The 7,517-nt window shown below is 42.0% G+C and overlaps 1 pseudogene; it reads left to right on the top strand.

Moving 5' to 3' along the window:
- The first annotated feature begins 5,315 nt into the window (after positions 1-5,315).
- LOC112314237 (cyclin-J pseudogene) lies at positions 5,316-6,446 on the top strand (annotated as a pseudogene).
- Positions 6,447-7,517: the final 1,071 nt, after the last annotated feature.

A 7,517-nucleotide genomic window follows, 5' to 3' on the forward strand; every position in this document is an offset into this window, starting at 1 on the left:
GATATGAATATATCTTGATGTTCTACTTTGAGTGACCCTGCATTGAATAAAAGCTGAGTGAATAGGATAGTTACTGTGTGTGACTCTTATCTATTCCTTGGTGCCAAGCTGCTCAGCAGGCAGCTAGCCGAGCAGTTGCCCAGCTGACTTATAGGCAACACTATATCACAAACAGATGCTCGTGACAATTCCTCAGAGAACAAAAGGTAAACTTCAGCAGAGAAGATCCTCATGGGAACTGGGTTTTCTCCCTTCCCTGAAAAAGGTTTGGGCTTAGGGGATTTCAGATGGGGGGTGGGAATTCAAGCAGGGTTTTCCCCTAGGGAGTCTAAAATTGGGACTGTAAGCCACAAGCATTTAGATGAAAAAGCAAACCAAGTGAAGAAATGCAAATAATTCATACTGACAAATAGTGTGACAGCCTGGGAAACTGCAAGCTACAGCTATTCATGACCACTGTGTTATATGTGATAAAGGCAGTTGCTTTCTGCTCACAAGTCCTCAATGACTCCCTTTGTTTATAAAAGGAAGTCCCAACCCTTCATTCTGCCATTGAGAGACCCTTCACAATTTGTGCATGGCAGATCTTTCCATCTTTATTTTCCACACTGCTGCCTTCCAGAGAAATCATTCACTAGACATTCTCTAGCTACGTTCCATGCTTTCAGAAATCTCTGCATTATTCACACTTGCTTTACCTGGGAAACTATTTCCTTCTGTCTTCCTTTTTTGCATCAGTCAAAATCCTCCCTGTCCACCTTCAATTCTGTTTGTGTTTCTCTTTTAGGGTTCATTCATTTCTTCAGTACTTGGAAGGAAGGATTCTGTTATGAACAAGTCTACTTTCAAGGGTCTTCAGACACAAAGATGAGAATTTTTCTCATGCTCTAGTGCAGAAGATAGACATGTAGTTACACTGTAGTATAAAAAATAATATAGCTAGTGCTGTCTGGAAACATGATGTGAGCTACAAATATAATTTAAAATTTTCTAGTAACCACATGTAAAAAGGTAAAAAGAAACAAATAAAATTAATTTTGATAACAAATTTTAACTGAATAAATCCAAAATATCATTCCAATCCAAAACACATTTCAACTACATAAGAGCCCCATGTGATTAGTATATTTGATGGCACATATATAGACAAAGCATATATAACTGTGAAGAGACCACAGGGAAGGGTGTAACACACTTAGTCTAGGGAGTCACAAAGGCTTCATAAGTTCTTGATGGATGAGTGGGCTAATCTGGTAGAGAAAGAAAGGAGTCAGGGACTTTTGAAGACAGCAGAGCCACTTGATGTAGGAAGGCTGATTAACTATGATGAAGAGAACACCAACCTTCCCACACCTGTCAACCCACATGGACAGCAACATGATGGAGACATACATTTCAGTAAGGGAAACTTGAGACGTGGTGGTTAGTTGTTATAGCAACTAGTGGATCCAGAACCATGGGGAGGCTATTACTTCAATCTTACCTTACTATTTGTTAATGGTTATTGACATTTATATGAACTTGCCATATTGCCTCTCTTAAATTGCAGGGTTTTAGAAAACCAGAAACTGTGGACTGCATTTAACTTTGCTGTCTATCTCTCCCCTACCCCAAAACATGCCTTTGCCTTTTAAGTAATCGATGGTTAATTCAGGAATCAATTATTTTATTACTTCAATAAATCCTCTCACGTCTATCTCAAAATACATCCATAATACACATATTCACCACTTACTGTGTCATATCCCTAGCCAAGCCAGAATCATTTTTTGCCTAGATTATTGCTACAGCATCCTAATCTGTCTCCCTGCTTCTGCCCTCACTTCCCTCTAGCCTATTTTTAATGCTGCCTGAGAGATCTGTTAAAATGGAAAGCAGATGTCACTCTTCTACTTAAACTCTCAATAGCTTCCCTCTCCTCAGAGGGAAAGCCACTGTTTATATAGTGGCCCACCACCTCAGACAGGACTGGGTGTGATCTGCTCTTCTTGCCCTTATTACCTTTCCGACATCACCTCCTACTTGTTTACTTTCTTCCATTTATGCTGGCATCTTGCTCTTTTTCAACATGCAAGGCACACTCCCCCCTCAGGTCCCTAGAACTTGCTGTTGCTTCTGCCTGAAATCCTCTTTGCCAAAATACCTGCATGGCTCATTCCTCTGCCAGCCTCAGCTCCTTCTCAAAGGTCACCTACCTCATAAGACTTTCGTCAGTCACCTTATCTAAGTTGCAACTCCACTCACTGTGCTGCTTTTCCCCCTTCTTGGCTTTATTTTTCTCCTTAGCACTTATCACTCTCTAACATACTAACCATGCTACTTATGTACCTGTTTCTTTCTTCCTCATTTAGCAGATTTAATATCTAAGGAGAGAATAACTGCTTTGTCCCTAGTGCTTTGTCTGATAAATAGCAGGCAATCAATAAATATTGGTGGAATGAACAAACAGAGAGAGGGAGGCACAGGGTGCCAAGAGAGCCACAGGAAATGGCATCTAAGCCAGCTGTGTAGGGGGGACATGAGGAAGGCTCAAAGCGGAGGAGACGCCTCACTGAGACTGAAGGAGTTCCATTACCTAGAAGAAGTGGTAGGGAGGCATGACAAGCAGAAGGAATAGCAAACTCAAAGACTGGAAGGAAAGAGATATCATGATGTATGAAACTGCACATAGTTTGGTTTGCTGGGGTGAAAAGTGTAAGGGTGAGAGATGAGGCTGGAGAGGTAGGCAAGGGTGAGATCAGAGAAAACCTTGGCCAGGCAGGCCATTCAAGGGGCAGGGCTTCATCCCAGGAATAGTAGCATCTCCTTTCCAAGTCAGTCATTCTGTGTTTGTGCAGAGAAAAAAAAAGGGAAGACAGAGTAGAGCCAAGAACACTTAGTTAAGGAGATTGTTGTGGTAAGCCTGGTATGAGACCAAGGTAGGGGTAGTGGAAATGGAGAGGAGATAGGATTATGGAGAGAAAGGTAAAATGGGCAAGATTTGGCAATTGATTGGCTTGAGAGTATGTTGCCTCTGTGATCCTCCCTTCTAGTTTAAGTGCTGGTTTAGGTGCAGGTCCTGCTGAGTGAGACTGCAAACAGACACAGGAAAGGGCTGGCGACGTAGAACATGAAGATATCCAGGACATACTAGACATAGAAGTCTAAAACCTGGGCTGGTGATCTTGGCCAAAGAAATAGATTTGGGATTCAGCAGCAGAAGGATTTCTGTGACTTCAGTGCAGGGACTGTCACACAAGGCAGCTCTGATAGCTGACACAATGAGTGGGGAAGAGACTAGAATAATAGTTTAGAGGAACTGACATCACCTTGGGGAACATAGCATTGAATGCAATACCCAAAGGGCAAAGAGAAGGTGGAGAGTTAGAACCAACAGAAAGGTCAAAATCTGGTATGCTAGCAATCTGGTGCAAGAAGTCAGTCAAGGAGTGTGGTTCAACTCTAGGACCAAGAACAGGAAATAGGGTGAAGCCCTAGAAAGGATGCGGTAGGCCTGGCCAGTGTGGCTCAGCTGGTTGGAGCATCATCCAGTAAACCAGAAGGTCCTGGGTTCAATTCCTGGTTATGTAACAGGGGACCTCCCACCACCAAAATTGAGGGGGAGGGGTTGAGCTGCACACGTGTGTGTCACCTTGGCAACCAGGCTGACACATGCTGGCTATACAAGGGATTCTGGGGGAGCATGTAAAAGGAGTGAGCAAAAAACACCACTTTCTTTTTAATTTCCCTTCCTTCCAGGCTGCCAGGGGCTGGAGGTCCTGGGCCCCAGGCACTGGGGATGGTAAGAGGGGTGGGGAGGAGGCTCAGGGCCTGTCAGCAAGGTGTGGGCCTGTCAAAGAAAAATATTAGCTTCAGGGGTTTAATAAAGGGGAAAAAATGAAATAGGACCAAAGTTTATGTGCCCTTTTCTGCTTATGGAAAGTTTAATTCAACAACCTGAGGCATATGTTTCAGAGAACAAGGATATTTTTCTGGTCCAATGACCTTGGTGATAATGGTACTATAAAGAGATTTTTGTTACAGATTTTTGTTTGTGTGTTATTATCAGTTCTGGAATGTATGCAGTAGTTGTAATACTAATATTTAAATAGCTATTTTTGATGTCATACTCTGGCCTTTTCCCCCTTACCATTGTCACCCAGATATTTTAAAAATTAAATAAAAGATTGCTTTCCTTTCCACTGAACTCTGCCTCCAGAGTTTTTGCCTGTTAGCAGTGGGAGGTAGGACCCCTGCTGGTTGGGTTTGGTTACAGTAGGGCCTACTGGTTGCAAGTTCCATCCCAGTTCGGGTGCATATCAGAGGGAACCAATCAATGTTTCTCTCTCACATCTATGTTTCTCTCCATCTCTCCCTCCCTTCTCCTCTCTCCAAAATCAATAAGCATGTTCTCCAATGAGGATTAAAATAAAAAAAGTAGAATGGATGTGGTAGCCTAAAAGGGCTACCCAGAGGTGATAAATGAGGAAATACTGGCTTTCCTACTCTTTTCCTCCTTTCTGTCACAGAAGCTCTTACAGTTTCATCTTGTAGATAACTAATAATAAAAACAAAACAAGGAGAGCTGCTCTACTAGAAGTTGGTTTGGGTCAGAACCTAAGAGCCGGCTCCTAGCTTTCTCCCATGCTCTTAAAGCCCCTGATTCACAAAAAGACTGAAAACCACCTTGTGTAAAGAACAATGGACTTCCCGTTGTTAATGATGCAAATTACCTGCAGCTGGAAGTCTTCAGATCCCAGCTCCACTTCCACCTGGAACTACTACGTGATTTAGGCAAATTGTTTTCTCTCTTGTATGGGTGTTGGAGGTAAGGGGGTGTAATCTCTCCTGCTCGCCCCTTCTGAGCTAACATTCTATAGAATGCAAAGGGCTAGAGACTGCTAAAGGTAAGTTATCCAGTCCTGCTGGGCATGTGTCTCCTCCAGCACCATTTATCCCTCTGCCCACCCTGCTCTCCGCACTTCAGAAAATGCTCTGTACTTGCAAGACACTGCCCTTAACACATTATTTCTAACAATAGCATTTTTACCAGCCCAGTCATATTTTTGTCTTCCCTGCCCAATGACTATATTTCCAAGAAAACAAACTTCTTCAAAATGTGCTGCCCTTAGGCTTTGTATGCAGAGCCACTGCCAGTGCTTTAAAAATGGGCGGGGCGAGTGTCAGGCTGCTGGGCCAGAGCTGAAGCCGGTGCTTTACGGAGAAGGTCTGCAGCATTAACGGGACCGCATACCCCGCATACCCCAAACGCCCGCGGGGACTGGAGCTATGAGGGCCGCAGTTCCAGCTTCTGGCCAGGCGTGCCACCGAGTACCATGGACCTGGAGAGGCCCTGGTGGCGGGAACAGCGTGCTGCCGATAGTCATCAAGCCCTTCGGTACAAGAAGCTGAAGTTGTCCTCCTACAAAGGCCAGTCCCCTCCACTAAGTCTCAGAAGGTATTTTGCGAACTTGATTGCCATTGTGAGCAATCACTTCACACTCTGCTCTTCGTTCTTGATACCTTGCAGTCTGTTTGCTGGACCCATTTATGGATCTGTAGAGCATCTCTGTCCAGCAGCTACATTTAGTTGCACTTTCTTGTCTGCTTCTAGCAAATAAATCAGAAGAAAAAGAAGATAGTGTGCCTATGCTAGAGCAGCTCAACAGCCTTGGTTGTATGATTAATGTGAATCTAGTATTAACAAAACAAAATTTGCTACATATGTAACTATTATTATGAGAAACCTTTCAATGGAACCTATACCTTCCAACAGTCACCCATTTCATGGAATATTATCTCTCTGAAGCAGTACACAAAACAGATCTTCATGATGGCTGGCCAATGATTAGCTTGGGAAAAATAAACTCTACATGCCAAGTATGCAGATTACTTCCTGGAAGTATCTTTGCAAGATTATGCCTTTTGAAATTATGCATCTTCTTTAGTAGCTGCTGTACGTGTGGCTTCTTCAAGGATTATACTCCATCTTTCTCCAGCATGCCCTACGAGACTGCATTGTCTTACTGCTTACTCCTGGGATTTCTTAGTGCAGTGCATTGAACAGCTATTGATTGCTCATGATAATGATGTGAAAGAAGCAAACAAACAAAGAGGGCAAGCAGTACCTCAGCCAGCTCAACTAAATGTGTTCCAGACGACCTCCCAGCCCTCGTTCACTTTCAGCAACCTTGGTATCTATATCAGACATATCAGACCTCACCACAGTATTGCCATCCTGTATCAGAACAACCAAGCAGTCAGCAATTGTATCTACCACATACACCTCATCTTATATACTACCGACATGTTGTGTTGGCTTCTAAACCAGTGTTCAGGGCCTTGGGCACATGCAAACTGGTGTTGGGATGTCACTGGCAATACCACTAGAAGTTAAGCCTTGTCTGAATGTTTCTTACCAGAGTAATCAGAGAAATGAACATTACCCTTGCATTATCCTGTTTTGAAAGGTGATTTTATGTGAAGGTAACACCTAATCCAGACTGTTTTGTGACCTGAAGCTCTGAGACAAGCTTTTGGTAAACTCCTTTAAAGGAATTCAGATTGCATCAGAACTCTTCAAATAGCAGCACCAGGAAGACAATATCACTTTGAATGTACCGTGAGAACTAAGCAAACACTGCAAACACTTTAACAGTATATATATCAAATTCTGTTAAATCCCTACATGACAAAAATTTCAAGCCCTGTCTGATGGTCTAAATATTTTTAAAATATTCAATACAACAGAAAGTTGGGACAGATTCTGTTCATTTCACTGTTTTGATATTTGACCTGTGGTTGGGCTCTGGGCCTAATGTTGACTTACATGTGAGTGATTAATGTTTGTCTGCGGACTTGCCAAACAGTCTTTTTATGAAGGAAAGTTACAGTATTAATTTTTGAAGAGTTCCCTTTTTTATTCTGCAGTTTTGAGTTATATTTTGATCCACAGTGAATTTCTGATTAAGTTTAAAGTCATGAATTGCTATGTATACCAACCTATGTAGTAAAAAAACTTTTTAGATGATTGTATATAACTTCCTGTCATAGATAGTGTAGGTACCTGGATTTATGTACTAAAATTAAAGGTGGAGTAGATCGCATATAATCATGGCCATAAATTTTTGTTGTTGTTTTTTCCCTAAGTGATCAACCTCAAATCTTTAGAATTAAAACACATTTATCTTAGGGAATTAATACTACTTGGAAACATTTAACTGTAATGCAACATGTTTTGGGAATGTTATAGTATGAACTACCTTTATAACATAGATTAAAATTCTCCTGTGTTTAAAGACAAAGAGAGAATCCTAAAGGCAATAAGAAAGAAACAGTTAGTTACCCACAAGGGAGCTCCAATCAGGCTGTCAGCTGAGTACTCAACAGAAACATTACAGGCCAGAAGAGAGTGGCATGAAGTACTTGAAATAATGAAAAGCAAGGATCTGCAACCAAGACTACTCTATCCAGCAAGGCTTTCATTTATATTGAAGACAAAATAAAGAGCTTCCCGGACCAAAAAAATAAAAATGCTA

This window comes from Desmodus rotundus, chromosome 5 (assembly GCF_022682495.2).
Source record: "Desmodus rotundus isolate HL8 chromosome 5, HLdesRot8A.1, whole genome shotgun sequence".
NCBI classification, from domain to species: Eukaryota; Metazoa; Chordata; class Mammalia; order Chiroptera; family Phyllostomidae; genus Desmodus; species Desmodus rotundus.